Source organism: Caretta caretta, chromosome 14 (genome assembly GCF_965140235.1).
Source record: "Caretta caretta isolate rCarCar2 chromosome 14, rCarCar1.hap1, whole genome shotgun sequence".
NCBI classification, from domain to species: Eukaryota; Metazoa; Chordata; order Testudines; family Cheloniidae; genus Caretta; species Caretta caretta.
In genome coordinates, this window is record NC_134219.1 from 15,141,572 (window position 1) to 15,159,341 (window position 17,770).

A 17,770-nucleotide genomic window follows, 5' to 3' on the forward strand; every position below is an offset into this window, starting at 1 on the left:
GCGTCCTAGCCAGGGGGCTGCAGGAGATTCCCCTTCTCTTCCCCCTGGACTCCCTGGGAGCTGGGGCTGCCGGGGTGGGAGCTGCTCTCCCCGGGGGGCGGGGGGACTAGTTCCTGTTTGGTTGTGTTCACTTCTCCCTACCTTACTGGGCTCCCTGTGACCTAGGGGACTGCAGAAGGGGTTGCCAGGCGGAGAGCTGCCTGGATGTCCCGTTGTGGGGATTAGCTACTACAGTTTGCCTGTATTCCCCCTCCCCCATCGTTATCCCCCAGCCCCGAGACCTGGAGGTTTTATCTATAGAGCTGAGAGCGTCTCCCCTCGTGGAGGTCTTAGAGGGGTGGTTTGCGGGAGTGGCAGCGTGACCACCATCTTTAACTCTGTTATTGCAGGGCCCCCCCATTTGGTATTTTTCTTAAATCCCTAGCTTCTGGAGTCATGTGATTAGATCAAGTCTTGCTTTAATGCAGTGGTTCTTAACCTTTACTGCAGCTTGCACCCCTTTAGGTCTGAAAATATGTTCTCACACCCCTTATCAAAAATGACACTTCAATTAGCTTAAAAACTTGAAAATGTAAAAACTTTGTAAATTACAGTAATTGTTAAAAAATGTATAATGTTAATAAATACATAGGTTTGATGAAACAATATAGTTGTACTTACATGCCTGTGCTTAATTGGTGTGTTTGATGATTTATCTTCTAAAAAAATCTGGCATGTCTTGCACCCCCAGAAAGGGCATCTTGTGCACCCCAGGTAAAGAACCACTGCTTTAATGAAAAGAGTAAATTTTTTGCTGGTATGGTTGAAAAATGTTATCCAGGTATACCATAAAGGTTCAAAAACCAGAAAAATGAAAATGAGAGAGAACCCTCAACATATATAGTTTTTAAAAGTCTCTCTCTTTTTTGTGTGTGTGCGCCTTACAAATTATTTTTCAGTGCTTAGGTTTGGCAGTACTGCAGTGGTGTTTTGTGACTCTTGATTACATGAGAGAACTTTACTTTTGCAAGCACCTTCAATACTTGTACCACATTTTGCATCCATGCACATGAGCTTTCTTCCACTGCTGCACAATTTTCCCAGCACTGTTTCAGCGGCACTTGTTTTGAGCAAAGCCTCTGCAGTTGCAGCTTGCCTGGGTTCTTCTGCTCTGTTGCAACAGACTGAAAGCACTGCCATTTCAGCTGTCCTGGTGCAATTAGTCCTCCCAGCACAGGCCTGTAGTGTCTTCACTGAACTCTCTAGTCAAGACTCTGTGCTCCAGGACTTGGAAGAGAAGTGATATTTCTCTTTTAACAGAAAACTGAATGGGAAGCTGTGTTTGGAACTGTGGGATGGGTATCAATGCAGTGTAAGAGCAGGAAGTGCTGCAGGGACACAATGGACTTGAAACAGGATAGCTAGAATGTAGGGTGCACTTTGGCAACTTGCGCTGCTTCATTTACATTATTGCATGTTGCAGTGGTGGAATGCTCCGCGGTGGACAAAACTATTAGGGATTGGCTCAAAGTACAGCTATACTTCCTGATCCAGCTTGCCCAGGCGTTCCAGTGAACGCTAATGGGGAAAAGGATCTGCACTGTGTGTCAGTTGCTATTTAGCTCTCCTACTCCCATGCAGCCCTTTCTTGTTTTGCAGAATTTTTATCATCTTGCAGTTCATTTCCACTGTTTAAATGCATTGAATTTCCATTCTTTTAAGGGATTTTAACTTTCTAGTTATGAGACTGCATGTTGCTTCCATTGTGTTTATTGAAATAAACTCCCTGGGGAGGGATAGCTCAGTGGTTTGAGCATTGGCCTGCTAAACCCAGGGTTGTGAGTTCAATCCTTGAGGGGGCCATTTAGGGATCTGGGGCAAAAATTGGGGATTGGTCCTGCTTCAAGCAGGGGGTTGGACTAGATGACCTCCTGAGGTCCCTTCCAACCCTAACCTTCTATGATTCTATGATTCCCTGCAGAGGCTTTTTTCCAGCTGAGGAAATTTAATTTTGTATTATTTATTATATAAGTAGTATCAGTGGACTCAACAGTGATCAGGGCACTATGTTGGGCATTGTACAAATATAGAATGAGAGAGACCCCTGCCCTGAAGATTTTATAATCTAAATAGACCAGAGAGGGCTGGAGGAAAGTGATAATATATTCAAGCATCAGAGGAGATTTCCAAAACATGTTGCAGGCTTTAAATATCTCATTAAAACTCACTATAAAATGCGTCCTAGCAGGTAGAGCTTATAAATAACTGCTTTACGATCACCTGCACTAAAACGAGAGCCTCTCTCCAAACTGCAAAGATTTGTACATGGAAGGGTGGCTGCAGGTTTGAATCACAGAAACTCATTGATTCATCTTTCCAAGGGAGGTGCCTGTTCTGCATGGCATTATGTTTGCATGATGCTTTTTGTAAGAGTAGGAAATTGCCCTGGTGTGCTTGTTCAAAATTCTTTCCCTTAGCCCCCATGCAGTTGTACAGGGTGCTGTATGTAGGATGGCTGACACCCTCCATCCCCCATGTGGCTGAATTGCACAGACAGGTGTTGTGTATATAGTTTATAAAACACTTTGAGCTCCTTCAAGATGGAAGTTTTTACGTTTATTTAAAATAACGTACATTATTCCTTAATAGCTGCTGAACTTCCTTGAACTATAGCGCCTGCCAAAGCACAGTAGCCTGCATCTGACTCACTTGTTGGATTACTGCATGGATTGTGCTCTAATTAGTGATATCAGCCAAGTATTCATAGTTGGCATACTTATTTTTCTATAAAATGCTTTGTGTTCTGTACACGAATGCTTCATATGTCTTTACTCCATTTCATATCAAATCACTTTACAGACACACAAGCCTCACAGCACCCCTTTTGTGGTAGGTATTATTCCCATTTTTACAAATGAGGAAACAGACAGGTTAATTGTATTGGCCTCGGTCACGCAGCAGGTCAGTGGCAGAGCTGGGAATAGAACCTAGGAGTCCAGACTCTCCTCACTGTAATCTCTAGACCTCATTGCTGTTTGTTTTTTCTTTTCTGTGTAGTTGTGGGTTTGGTCTGGCCTGTATAATGTTCTCATGCAGTATCCAGACATGTAAGAAGCACATGCCCAGGGATTTGTTAGCATCAATTACATGATTGTTTGTCCAGTAAATGTGGAATGTTGGCTCTTTGTCCAGAATGCTCCTGTGTGAATGGGGGAGGATGTCTTTCAAGGTGAGCTAGGGGTAAATGGGTCATGAGAAGGTGTGGAGTGCATTACTATCTCCTCCCCACACACTACAATGAGTCAGCTCTGTAACTTTGCCAATCTTTGCCAATTTGTAGTGAGAGAATCTAGACTGTAGATCACTCGTGCAAACTTGTTGCAATAATGTCCAAGTGATTCGATTGACTAGCACCATTCAGTTCTTCGCACACAAGGGCCGTACTTTATTTTGAATGAATTTATGAGAAACTTGAGTTTGGTGGTGCTGTTCCTTTGATGTTTGCTTCTGGGGAACTCCTGGAGAACAAAATCCCACAGACATTGCAGTTGTTAAATACCTGCAGGTGGTAACTGTTGCAAGGAGAATTGGGGTGTGTGTGTGTGTCTGTCTGTCTGGTTACACACAGTAACAAAATGTAGTTATGCATGCAGTTCAGTAACCTTGTTTTTAGGCTGGTACTAAAGAGTGTGAGCTGATCTTATATCAATGGGGCCAGTCTTGCCAAATTCATCTTGCTTTCCTAAAGAACCAGTGAGTACAGTTTACAATCCCCAATCTTTATCTCCACTTCCCCTTCCCCCAAGGTTTATCTATTGAGGGATTTATAAGGCCCCCGTTACGATAGCATCTGACCATCATGATGTTGGATTATATATGTCACTTCTTTGGTACTATCCATCCTTGTATACATATACTGTGAAATGTTTTAGTATTATGTTTCCTCTTTTGGGGCCTCATCCTAGGAAGCTGCTGAAGACTCACCACTACTGTTGAAGCTGATGGGACAGGACAGCTCTCATCACTTTTCAGAATTGGGCCCCACGTTGCTGTAAATATTAGGTTGTTATTTTACTTTGTCTCAGACTGAATACTAGGACATGCTACTTTCCTATATGGTGGGCTACACCTGGAATAGGGTAGACAAAGGAAACCTCCAAAAATCTAGCCTTTTAATTTTCTTTGCCAAAGGAATGAAAGTATTAGACTTTTTCCTTCTGAAATATTTTCTTATTGTTTTAAATCTTATATTTTAGCAAGATGGAAATAGTTGTTTTCAGTATAATATACATTCATCACTACTATCTTCCCTACCTTGTAGTGTTGCTGCGTCCCTGGCAATTAGATTGACTTTGTTAATCTGCACCTGATAGCTTTAGTTTTTTATCTATAAAAGCATGCACCCATCGCTTAAGACTCTGGTTGACTTTGTTGATAAAACCACTAATAATTTATTGTAACCTACTGCATACTATTAGCTTATTTAAGTGAGGCCTATCAAGGACCTGATACAGAGTCCATTGAAGTCAGTGGCAAGACTTCCAAGCTCCATTTGACAAATTTTAAATAATGTAAACTGTAAGGCAACTTTCACCCCCAAGAGCTTACTAGTATTTAATAAAGATTGACCATCTTTATGTTAAAGTTACTCTGAAACCTATGTTAAAGTTGTCATTTAAAACTTTTTTTTGGAACGGATGTTTAAAGGCATGAGCTAATCTGTAAGTTACAGGTGTTAGGAAGAAACTCCCTGTATAGGCAGGTTAGTCTGTAATTGCTCAGTTCAGACCTATTGTACCTTCCTCTAAGCAGCTGGTCCTGCTAGGCAGGATACTGGATTAGACTAGATAGACCACTGGCCTGACCCATCTGGCAATTACTACTTCGCTAAGACCTTGTCTACACTATGAAATTAGGTCAAATTTATAGAAGTCGGTTTTGTAGAAAGCTTTTTTATACAGTCGATTGTGTGTGTTGCCACACAAATGCTCTAAGCATGTAGTTGGTGGAGTGTGTCTACAGTACCGAGGCAACCATCGACTTCCGGAGCATTGCACTGTGGGTAGCTATCCCACAGTTCCCGCAGTCTCCGCTGCCCATTTGAATTCTGGGTAGAAATCCTAGTGCCTGATGGGGCTAAAACGTTGTCGTGGGTGGTTCTGGGTACATATCGTCAGGCCCCCCCTTCCCTCCCTCCCTCTGTGAAAGCGAAGGCAGACAATCGTTTTGCACCTTTTTTCTTGAGTTACCTGTGCAGACGCCATATCACAGCAAGCTTGGAGCCTGCTTAGCTAGCTGTCACCGTATGTCTCTTGGGTGCTGGCAGACGCGGTACTGCATTGCTACACAACAACAGTTTATTGCCTTTTGGCAGCAGACAGTGCAGTATGACTGGTAGCTGTCGTTGACGTGGTCCAGGGTGCTCTTTTAACTGACCTCGATGAGGTCAGGGGCGCCTGGGCAAACATGGGAGTGACTCAGCCAGGTCATTTCCCTTTTAAGTTTCATCTCATAGCGATTCAGTCCTACTGGCAGTTCACCGTCTTTTAATCTGCAGCCAGCAGAAGATGATGGCCAGCAGTCATACTGCACCGTCTTCTGCTGAGCACCCAGGAGATGACGATGGCTAGCGGTTGTACTGCACAGTCTGCTGCCAGAAAGATGAATAAAGATAGATGAAGTGGCTCAAAACAAGAAATAGACCAGATTTGTTTTGTATTCATTTTCTCCTCCCTCCCTCTGTGAAATCAACAGCCTGCTAAACCCAGTTTTGAGTTCTATCCTTGAGGTTTTGAGTTCTATCGTTGAGGGGGCCATTCTGCTTCTCGCAAAGCCACCCCCTTTGTTGATTTTAATTCCCTGTAAGCCATGTTTTCAGTCGCCCCTCCCTCCGCCAGAGCATCGGCAAACAATTGTTTTGCACCCTTTTCCCTGGATTGCCTGAGCAGGAGCAGATACCATAGCACAGCAAGCATGGAGCCCGTTCAGCTCACCACAGCAGTTATGACCATTGTAAACACCTCGCGCATTATCATGCAGTGTATGCAGAACCAGCACCTGAAAAACCAAGTGAGGAGGCGACGGCAGCATGGTGATGAGGACATGAACACACTTTTCTCTAAAACCGCGTTCTCCCACAATTTGGAGATCGTGGTGTTAATAGGGCAGGCTCATGCTGTGGAACACCAATTCTGGGCCCGGTAAACAAGCACAGAGGGGTGGGACTGCATAGTGTTGCAGGTCTGGGATGATTCGAAACTTTCGCATGCGTAAGGGCACTTTCATGGAACTTTGTGACTTGCTTTCCCCTGCCCTGAAGTGCAAGAATACCAAGAGGAGAGCAGCCCTCACAGTTGACAAGCGAGTGGCAATAGCCCTGTGGAAGCTTGTAATGCCAGACAGCTACCGGTCAGTTGGTAATCAATTTGAAGTGGGCAAATCTACTGTGGGGGTTGCTGTGATGCAAGTAGCCAATGCAATCACTGAGCTGCTGCTATAAAAGATAGTGACTCTGGGAAATGTGCAGGTCATACTAGATGGCTTTGCTGCAATGGGATTCCCTAACTGTGGTGGGGCCATAGACGGAACCCATATCCCTATCTCGGCACCGGAGCACCAAGCCGGCGAGTACATAAACCACAAGGGGTACTTTTCAATGGTGCTGCAAGCACTGGTGGATCACAAGGGACATTTCACCAACATCAACGTGGGATGGCCGGGAAAGGTTCATGACGCTCGCGTCTTCAGGAACTCTGGTCTGTTTAAATGGCTGCAGGAAGGGATTTACTTCCCAGACCAGAAAATAACTGTTGGGGATGTTGAAATTCCTATAGTTATCCTTGGGGACCCAGCCTACCCCTTAATGCCATGGCTTATGAAGCCGTACACAGGCACCCTGGACAGTAGTCAGGAGCTGTTCAACTATAGGCTGAGCAAGTGCAGAATGGTGGTAGAGTGTGCATTTGGATGTTTAAAGGGTCGCTGGCGCAGTTTACTGACTCTCTCAGACCTCAGCAAAGCCAATATTCCCATTGTTATTGCTGCTTGTTGTGTGCTCCACAATCTCTGTGAGAGTAAGGGGGAGATGTTTATAGCTGGGTGGGAGGTTGATTCAAATCGCCTGGCCACTGAATACGTGTAGCCAGACACCAGGGCAGTTAGAAGAGCACAGCAGAAAGCAGTGCGCATCAGAGAAGCTTTGAAAACCAGTTTCATGACTGGCCAGGGTACTGTGTGACACTTCTGTTTGTTTCTCCTTGATGAAAACCCGCCCTCTTGGTTGACTCTAATTTCCTGTAAGCCACCCGCCCTCCCGTCTTTGATCACAGCTTGCTTGCAAAGGAAATAAAGTCACTATCGTTTATGCATTCTTTATTAATTGATTATAAAAATAGGGAGATAACTCACAAGGTAGCCTGGGTGGGGTGTGGGAGGAGGGTAGGAGGGAAGGAAAAGGCCACTTTAAAACTTGTTGAATGCCAGCCTTCTGTTGCTTGGGCTGTCCACTGGTTTGGAGTGGTTGGGTGCCTGGAGCCTCCCAGCCCGAGTTCTTGGGTGTCTGGGTGAGGAGGCTGTGGAACTTGGGGAGCAAGGAGGGTGGTTAAGCAGGGGCTGCAGCAGCAGTCTGTGATCCTGCTGCCGTTCATGAATCTCCACCAGATGCCGGAGCATGTCCGTTTGATCCCGCAGTATCCCCAGCGTTTCCTTATGCCTCCTCTGATCTTCCTGCTGCCACCTCTCCTCACGTTTGTCGGCCACCATCCTGTACTCTGCTATTATGTCCCTCCACACAGCTCTGTCAGTGCTGGACGACTGCATGAGCTCAGAGAACATTTCATCGTGCGTGCGTTTTTTCGCCGCCTTATCTGAGATAGCCTCTGGGACGGAGGAGGGAAGCTTGAAACATTTGCAGCTGCTGGAGGAAAAAAAGGGAGTGAAGTATTTAAACAGATACGTTTTACAGAACAATGCCTGTGCTTTCACAGTGAACAACAATATTCACATTACATAGCACACGTGATTTTTGGTACAGGGTCGCATTTTGCATCTTATATTGAGTGCCTGCGGCTTTGGTGTTAGAGATCACACACGCAGGGCCGGGCAACAGAATTCGGCTTGCAGGCGGCCGTGGTAAGCCATAGTTTTTCGGCTTCTGCAACCTTCATAACAGCAGCCCCCTCCTTTCCCATACCAAGCAAAGCCCGTTGAGTTAACCATTTACTGCTGCAGTTTTCCTGTTAATGTGCAGCAGCAGAAACCAAACTAACCCCGTCTCCCCATCCAATTCTCTGGTATGATCGCTTTCCCCCTACCCCCAGATCCCTGCTAGCCAAACACGAACAGCTCAGTGCCAATGGCTCCCCCTCCCACCGCATGGCTAACTGCGGGGAGGATTTCTTTTCAGCCACAGGCAAACAGTCCAGTAGGAAAGGCCACCTCTGAATGTCCCCTTAATCAAATTCCACTATTTCAACCAGGTTACCATGAACGATATCACTCTCCTGAGGATAATACGGAGAGATAAAGAACGGATGTTGCTTGAATGCCAACAAACACCGGGACCATACACTGCCAGGCTTTGTCATGCAGTGATACCAGATTACTTGATACTAGCATGGCGTGGTAAAGTGTCCTACCATGGAGGAAGGAATAAGGCTGCTCTCCCCAGAAACCTTCTGCAAAGGCTTTTAGAGTACCCCCAGGAAAGCTTCATGGAGATGTCCCTGGAAGATTTCTGCTCCATCCCCAGACACGTTAACAGACTTTTCCAGTAGCAGTACTAGCCACAAATGCATCCCAAGTCCTCAGGGCTACTTAATCATTAAAAAACGCTTGCTTTTATAACATGTATTATATTTAAAAAGGTACACTCACCAGAGGTCCCTTCTCTGGCTTCATTGGTTTGGGAGGGTATTTCAGTCAGTGTGATAAAAAGATCCTGGCTGTCAGGGAGAACGGTGTGCTGTGTGCTCTCCCCAAGCTCATCATCGTCCTCCTCATCTTCCCCATCTGCAAAATCCTTAGCCATGGCGGAGAGTATCCCATCCTCTGAGTCCATGGACAGGGGTGGGATAGTGGTGGCGGTCCTCCCTAGAATTGCATGTAGCTCAGTGTAGAAGCGGCATGTCTGGGGCTCTGTCCAGGAGCGTCCGTTTGATTCTTTGGTTTCCTGGTACGCTTGTCTGAGCTCCTTAAGTTTCACGCGGCACTGTGTTGCGTCCCTGATGTAGCCTCTGTCCCTCATGGCCTCTGAGATTTTTTTGAAATGTTTTGGTATTTCATCTTTTGGAATGTAGTTCTGATAGCACGGATTCCTCTCCCCATACAGCGATCAGATCCAGTACCTCCCATTCGGTCCATACTGGAGCTCTTTTTCGATTCTGGGACTGCATGGTCACCTGTGCTGATGAGCTCGCCTGGCCAAACAGGAAATGAGATTTAAAAGTTCATGGGGCTTTTTCTGTACACCTGGCCAGTGCATCCGAGTTCAGAGTGCTGTCCAGGGCTGTCACAATGGTGCACTGTGGGATAGCTCCTGGAGGCCAATACCTTCGAATTGCGTCCACACTAACCCTAATTCGAAACGGCGATGTTGATTTCAGTGCTAATCCCCTCTTTGGGGAGGAGTACAGAAATCGGTTTTAAGAGCTCTTCATGCCGAAAAAATGGCTTTGTTGTGTGGACGGGTGCAGGGTTAACTCGGATTTAACACTGTTAAATCTGACATAAACTTGTAGTGTAGACCAGGCCTAACTGAGAAAAAAAATTAAAATGAAAGGTGTATTTTTTTTTCAAATGCATAGGGCCTGCTCCTGCTTAACCTATGTCTTGGAAGTAATCCCATCACTTGTCTGATTAAGGACTGTTTACTTAAGGGAGTATTTGTGGACCAGACCTCTCCCCCAGATTCGCGTTCTTTGTCTTTGCTGCTTGACTTCTGGCTTAGACCTTTCTCCCGCAGCCCTCACCAACCCCGCCCAATCCTTTGGGGGCAATGTTCCGGTCTGAGACTATTGTACTGAAGAAGAAAGGAAGGGGTCAGATGTGCATTTCTTGTTAGGAAACCCTCTGAAAATAAGGAAGAAATGCAAGTAAAATGGAAACCACTAACGTTGAGTAGCAAATGTTTAAAAATGTATATTGTAATTAATTTAAAATGGGGGGCCAGGTTTACACTTACAAATTAGATGGACAGAGTCACATTGGTAAAGGCTGTGAGAATTTTCATGCCATGAATACTGTAGCTAGGTTGACCCTGGTGTAGCCACATCAAGGTTGAGGGAAGAATTCTTCCAATTAACTACAGTGCTGGAAAAATCCCTTCTGTCAACGTAGGAAGCATCCACACTATAGAACTACGACAGCACAGCGGCGGCATCACAGCTGTGCCAGTGTAGCGAAGACATACCTTGAGTTTCAAAATCCATTGCCTTCCTCGCTGATTTCGAGGCAGAATGAGTCTCTTCTTCTGTCAGCAAGAAAAGTGAACTTGCGTGGAATAAGCTGAGGGCTTGTCTACACGAGACATAGAATCATAGAATATCAGGGTTGGAAGGGACCCCTGAAGGTCATCTAGTCCAACCCCCTGCTCGAAGCAGGACCAATTCCCAGTTAAATCATCCCAGCCAGGGCTTTGTCAAGCCTGACCTTAAAAACCTCTAAGGAAGGAGATTCTACCACCTCCCTAGGTAACGCATTCCAGTGTTTCACCACCCTCTTAGTGAAAAAGTTTTTCCTAATATCCAATCTAAGCCTCCCCCACTGCAACTTGAGACCATTACTCCTCGTTCTGTCATCTGCTACCATTGAGAACAGTCTAGAGCCATCCTCTTTGGAACCCCCTTTCAGGTAGTTGAAAGCAGCTATCAAATCCCCCCTCATTCTTCTCTTCTGCAGGCTAAACAATCCCAGCTCCCTCAGCCTCTCCTCATAAGTCATGTGTTCTAGACCCCAATCATTTTTGTTGCCCTTCGCTGGACTCTCTCCAATTTATCCACTTCCTTCTTGTAGTGTGGGGCCCAAAACTGGACACAGTACTCCAGATGAGGCCTCACCAATGTCGAATAGAGGGGAACGATCACGTCCCTCGATCTGCTCGCCATGCCCCTACTTATACATCCCAAAATGCCATTGGCCTTCTTGGCAACAAGGGCACACTGCTGACTCATATCCAGCTTCTTGTCCACTGTCACCCCTAGGTCCTTTTCCGCAGAACTGCTGCCTAGCCATTCGGTCCCTAGTCTGTAGCGGTGCATTGGGTTCTTCCGTCCTAAGTGCAGGACCCTGCACTTATCCTTATTGAACCTCATCAGATTTCTTTTGGCCCAATCCTCCAATTTGTCTAGGTCCTTCTGTATCCTATCCCTCCCCTCCAGCGTATCTACCACTCCTCCCAGTTTAGTATCATCCGCAAATTTGCTGAGAGTGCAATCCACACCATCCTCCAGATCATTCCACAGAAAGCCAAGGTCTGAATCTACGGCACGCTGGTTTACAGCATGGTAACGTCCTGTGTGGACATTGGTACGGTGCACTAAAATTTCATGTTACGTGTCAAAGCACGCTACAGACCTATAGGAATATCCACATCGGTGCTTTGTGTGTGCCGCCCTAGCACACTGCAGATTCACACTCTGGTTGCCCCAAACATCCCTTGGAGACAAGCCCGAGACGCATCTACAGCCACAGAACAGTGGAAATACCAAGGGAATATTTCTTGAGTACTCTTTTGTTGACAGTTTTTAAGCAACGCTACTTCACCTTTATTTGGTAACTTCTTTCAGAGGCTCTCACCAACCTTAGAGATGTAAATGGACTATACCACACAGCTCACCTGTGAAGTGGGTAAGTATTAGCCTGATCTATAAAGTAGGGACACTGAGGCAGAGATGTTATGGTTTGTCCCAGATCAAACAGTGAATTAGGGGCAGAAATAGAATCCGATAGTCAGACTGTTAGTTCATCTGCTCTAATTACTGTACACACTTGCTGGGCATTAACACAATTAACAATGCCACTTTTAAGCGCTCCTTGAAGCCCAGCTATCCGTAAACACAGAGTGATCCAAATTATCAGCTCAATGCTAAATACGGGTGACTAGGAAGACCCTATGGCATTGCTAATATATATATGTTTTATTCTAAGCTGTTCTTTCTAAGGCAGCTGTTTTTTTCTCATTTGTTTCCCCCATGTTTCTATTCTAGGTGATATATCAGACTTCTCTTCTTGTGGGATTCATTTCTGGCAATGAGATGTTCAGACTCTCTCCATCTTCTTTGTAGATATAATACAGATTGGGAATTATACTTAAATAAAGTGAAAGCATTAGGAATTGAACAGTCCAGGGAAAACTCTGTAGCCAGGAATGTTTTTTCTCTTCCTGGAATATTTGTAACATGGGATGCTTTTGAAGCACAATTTTTTTCCAGGTGCATTGACAGTGTAATTGTCTGATTTTTTTCCTATTCAGCTGCTGCCATCATACATCTTGTATAATGTATCCCATTGTGTTGTTTTTATTGTTGGATTATATAACCTAAATACATCAAAAGGGTGTTGTGAGGCTTAATCAGTTAATGTTTCTGCAGTACTTTGAAATTCTTGATGGGAGATGCTTAACGAATGCAGAATATTATTACTAATATATGAAAACTCAGATTTAAGAAATATGCTTTATAAATGCCCAAATTTGGGGAGATCATGTTTAATTCTAAAGATGGTTATTTTAATATTCAGATGCATCCCTCCAAAGGCTCAGCATCTGATATTCAGACAGGTGTTTCAAATGCTGCTTAGCTGATAGAAACGTGTTGACCTTCAGTCAAGCTACAAGTCTCACTTTTTCTCCCAGGCCTTTTCTGGGCGGGAGGGATGAGTTGAGGGTGGTGGGAAAGTTTTGTTTTGCATTTGGAAGGGTTCCGTTTGTTGGACACTGGGACTGATTGTTGTTTCATATTGAATGTGCATGAAGCCAAACGAGTGGGTAGATGCATTATTATAAATTGAAATAAAGAGAAATATTCTGAAATAAAACTATGAATCTCCCTATGTTCCTCTAGGTAATTATTGGCTCAATTCTAGAGAATTGTCACACAATTGGCCCTACATGGAACATAGGTCAGCAGCAGTGAGGTAATGTATCGAGAGAACAACTGAATGTTAAAGACAGCAGTTACACTGGCTATATTATTTGGCTGAGCTTGCAAGGCTTTTCGCTCAGCCTGATGGCATTTCTCTGCGTGGTGTAATTCAATAACTTTTGAATGCTACATCCAATCAGTTCCAGAATTCCAGGGAATGTTGTGGGCATCAATAGGTAGAACCCTATTCATGATTTTGGGGGGAAATCTGAAAACCAGAAGGGATTAAATGTGAGGGGGAGGACGCAGAGTTTCTGTCATCTGCTTAGCAGAGTCATAACTTCAAACACCTCTATAATTGTCTACTGTTCAAAAATCAAGTTGATGGTACCCATTAACACCTTCCGGTATAATACCCATATCTCATCTCTACTTGTCCTCCCAATGGAGTTTAAAATGTTGGCACCCTGCATGACTTATTTCCCAGGCAGAAAGAAGATAAATAGTAATATTGGGGGGGTAAGGGGAAAATGGGGGGGCACACAGAGTTCCTGGCATGGGGGAATGGGTAGCACACAGAGCCCCTGGCCTGGTGGGCCCTGGTATCAGGAAGAGGAGAGTGGTGGCATACAGAGTCCCTGGGGGGAATATGGGAATGGGAGTACAGAGGCCCTCTCATGGGAGGAAGTAAGGGACCCTGGTATGGGAACAGGGAATGGGGGTGCATACAGAGACTCTAGATGAGGGACACTGGTTTGGAGGGGAGGGAGAATGTAGCAAAGTTGTCACTCCAGTATGGTCCCTTTTGTCCAGGTGTATTGGTGCATCAACACTGCCTCAGTTTCCCACAATGTCCTTTGGCCTATTCTGGCTATAGGAGTGACCTGCCCTCCAGCAAGACCACTTTACAGAGTCCAGCCCTTTTCAGGGCCACAGAATCCATTGCCAGAGTCCAACAGAAGTGTATAAAAAAAACAAACATCAGCCCAGTTGGACCAGGCTGGCAGCCACCTCATTGCATGTGTGCCTCTGCTGCTCTAGACTGTTCTCCTGTGCAACCACAGGTTTCTGTGCCTTAGACAGTCCCACATCTAGGGGTTGGTGTACTCCTTCCCTTACTCCAGGTTTCAAGCAGACTACAGCTCATCAGGCCCTTGTCTCAGCTGAGGCTTCCAGCTCACGCACTGAAGAAGCCTATCTACTTTTCTCCCCTTCTTCCTCCCTTTCTAAATCCTGCACCCATGCCTAATAGCCAGTACAAGTGCATCTGGGGAGGAGCTAACTGAATCTCTCACTGCAAGTTAACCTCTTCCAGACCTGTCACCGGGGTGGTGGGGAGGGAGAGGGAGACACAGAGCCCCTGGCATGTGCCAGAGAGGGAATGGTGCAGGGACCCAGGCCCAGATCCTCAAAAGTATTTAGGCACGTAACTTCCACTGAAATCAGTGGAAGTTATAAACCTAAATACTTTTGAGGGCCTGGGCCACAGAACTACTGGCATGTGCTGGAAGGGCTCGGGGGGAGTTGCAGGGAGTCCCTGAAATAGAAGATGATGGGAGAAATGGCGAAATGCCAGGAACTCCTGGTATGTGCAATGAGTTTGGCCTACAGAAGCTACGAAGTGTGTGAACCCCTAATTCTATGAAGCCATATTTACTATTTGTATCTCATGATCCTCCCCCCATACTATGCAAATTGTTTTTAGTGGATACTACATAAATGTTGCAAACAAATTGGGGATTGTTTGATAATAGAATATGTATTTGAAAAACAAGGGCTTTATGTGCAGGCAAATTATATTTTAGATGACTTAATTACTATGACTCCAGTACTGATCTCGCCAGAGAAGGCAGACTTTGTCTGTAGTTTCAGTTGTCCTTGTCATATAAATATCATAGCTTATCTACCGTTGGCTATGTTCAAAACTTTTGGTTCTTAGTGAACAAACTCCTTAAAGTGGGATTCTGCTGTGAAAAGATCCGCTTGCTGTGTGTATCCAGAGTGGCACAAGAAAGATGTGGGTTCATTGCTTCACTTTTGAAGTGTTTAGGATGGGGGTGGGCAAACTTTTTGGCCCGAGGACCACATCTGGGTATGGAAAATGTATGGTGGGCCATGAATGCTCACGGAATTGGGGTTGGGGTACGGGAGGGCATGAGGGCTCCAGCTGGGGGTGTGGGCTCTGGGGTAGGGTTGGGGATGAGGGGTTTGGGGTGTAGGAGGGTGCTCTGGGCTAGAACCAAGGGGTTCGGAGGGCGGGAGGGGGATCAGGGCTGGGGAAGGGGGCTAGGGGGACAGGCTCTGGGCGGTGCTTACCTCAAGCAGCTCCCAGAAACAGCGGCATGTCCCCTCTCCGGCTCCTACATGGAGGCGAAGCCAGGTGGCTCTGCACGCTACCCTGTCTACAGGTGCTGCCCCTGCAGCTCCCATTGGCTGTGATTCCCGGCCAGTGGGAGCTGTGGGTGTGGCGCTTGGGGTGGGGACAGCATGCAGAGCCCCTGGCTGCCCCTATGCATAGGAGCTGAAGTGGGGAAGTGCTGCTGCTTCCAGGAGCTGTGTGGAGTGGGGCAAGACCCCGATCCTGCTCCCTGGCTGGAGCGGGGCAAGCCCCAGACCCTGCTTCCCGGCGGGAGCTTGAGGGTCGAATTAAAATGTCTGGAGGGCTGGATGCAGTTCCCGGGCGGTAGTTTGCCCACTTCTGGTTTAGGACCTAACCATTTTTGTCACCTTAAGTTGCGGGAGAGAAAAATTGAATTGATGATGAGTTTCACATCGGTTCCATTCAGACTTTGGGAAAACCCTGTGTGTCTAGGTCTCCCTTTATCGGATAACTAGATAGCTATGGAGATATCAATCAGAATTGTTATTCATTGTTTTTTGGTAGCCATTTAGATTTATGTAGGTAAAGAGTATCCATTCTTTCCAACCAATCTAGTGTATGTCTAACTTCACTGTTGAGAGTCCCCCTCCCTGGCATTATAGATGCTTGCACTGATCTTAGAGTGACACTCCTACACATGCTGAACAATGTGTTTTGAACTTTGACAAGTGGCATGTTTTGCCTTCAAGATCACATTTCAGTTTGCTGCCTGAAACAGAATGTCACTACAGTGTTGAGCAAGGCTGTCTCCTGCACAGCTGTCTCCCTTCATGACCTCCTTCCATTGAAATGGTACTGGAAGGGGGAGCAGAGCAGAGCCACCTTTGCTAACGATTTGGGCTACACTGGATCAGCACAGAGAACATTCAGAATGTTTTCTTCACTTTCTGCTTTTGTGGCTTTGGCCTCCAGGTATCTGAGTGTGTCCTTGCTAGTCAAGGCCATGAGTCTCCTATTTGGGTTAATAGGAAGAAGAATCCTGGAGCTTTCTCAAACCCTTCTCTGAATTGCCATTTTCCTTCATTTTAAAAGTCTATCCTCTCCCCTTTGCCTTGTGCTGAAGTGATCCCTGAGTTAAGGGCAAGATATCAAGGCACTGTTTTGCTCTATAGGGGCATACTAAGGTATACGTGCCTCCTTCCCATTCTCAGCCCCTCTTTGTCTGCTACACTCCAGTAACGTTTTGTGATCTTTTCATTGCACTTGCTAATTGGCCTGGCATAGTTGATAGCCCATTTTTTGTTTTGAGACCCTCACAGGCAAAGAAACAGTATGGGAATGATGCTGAGTCCAGACTGCTAGCTAATTCTGATGATGTGCCAGCCAGAAAGTAGAGACAGCAAAAGTAACTACAGATGGTGGTTTCTTGTCCTACGTACTCTGAACAATTCATCCCTAGTAAATTAACTGAGCATGTGTAACCTCAAATGCGGATGCTTGCATGAGCGGAAATGCATATATGTGACGCTTAGGTGTGTGGCAGTTCTCCAAAAAGGGCCATGTTTTTGGAGTTTAAGGTACTCACCCTAGACAACCCACATCATGTATCATTTGAAAGCTTATTTTATGTACATTTAGATGAGGTATCATGTGCAGCTGTCAAGTAGTGCTGTAAGCCTGTAGGTGAGGTGAAACAAAATGAAAGTGTCATTTTTTGCACAGTTCCAGAAACACACTGCCATACGACTGTGACTAGTTTTTACTGTTTAAGCTAATTTCAACACCTTATTGTGGTGTTTATTGGTCAAAGCTACCAAATGACAATGTACTAACATATTTTTATTGGTTTTGCATGGGCAAGTTTTTTTTTTTAGAAATGACTAAGCAAAAATGCTGTATATCGACATTTTGTAATATATTAACAGGAAATGTTTTCACGTTGCGTATTAATTGGCAAAATATCGCACAAGTGGTTATAATAGTTTTCTGTATTTTCAGCTGAAATTTGCTGACCAGATTAGTCTCTCACTGAACATTGTGCACTAATAGCAGTAGTTTGCATGCCCACAGTTTATACTGCAGTGGGTAGATATAAATTATGAATTCCTAACATAATGCTTCTCCATTTGTAAGCTTTTGTACACACAGTGTACCTCTAGTCTTCCTGGTAGAAGATTTTAATTTGTAATTGTCTACACATGCAGTACTAGCTTTTGTAATATTCTAGGAACTAGATTTTTTAATTTAGTGACACCTTTTTTTATGTAAAGGTCATTATTAGTGTTAGAGATGACAATACACAGCTTCGTATTATGAATATACAAAAACTAAGAGAGAGAGAGACGTTGTCTAACAAGAAGTAGTGAGAATAAAGTCCACAGACAAGTCCTTG

General features: G+C 45.2%; 1 protein-coding gene across 2 annotated transcripts in view; it reads left to right on the top strand.

The window, feature by feature from the left end:
- The window catches only part of TMEM94 (transmembrane protein 94), a 97,068-nt gene that overhangs the window by 157 nt on the left and 79,141 nt on the right, over positions 1-17,770 (top strand). The window lies entirely within an intron of this gene.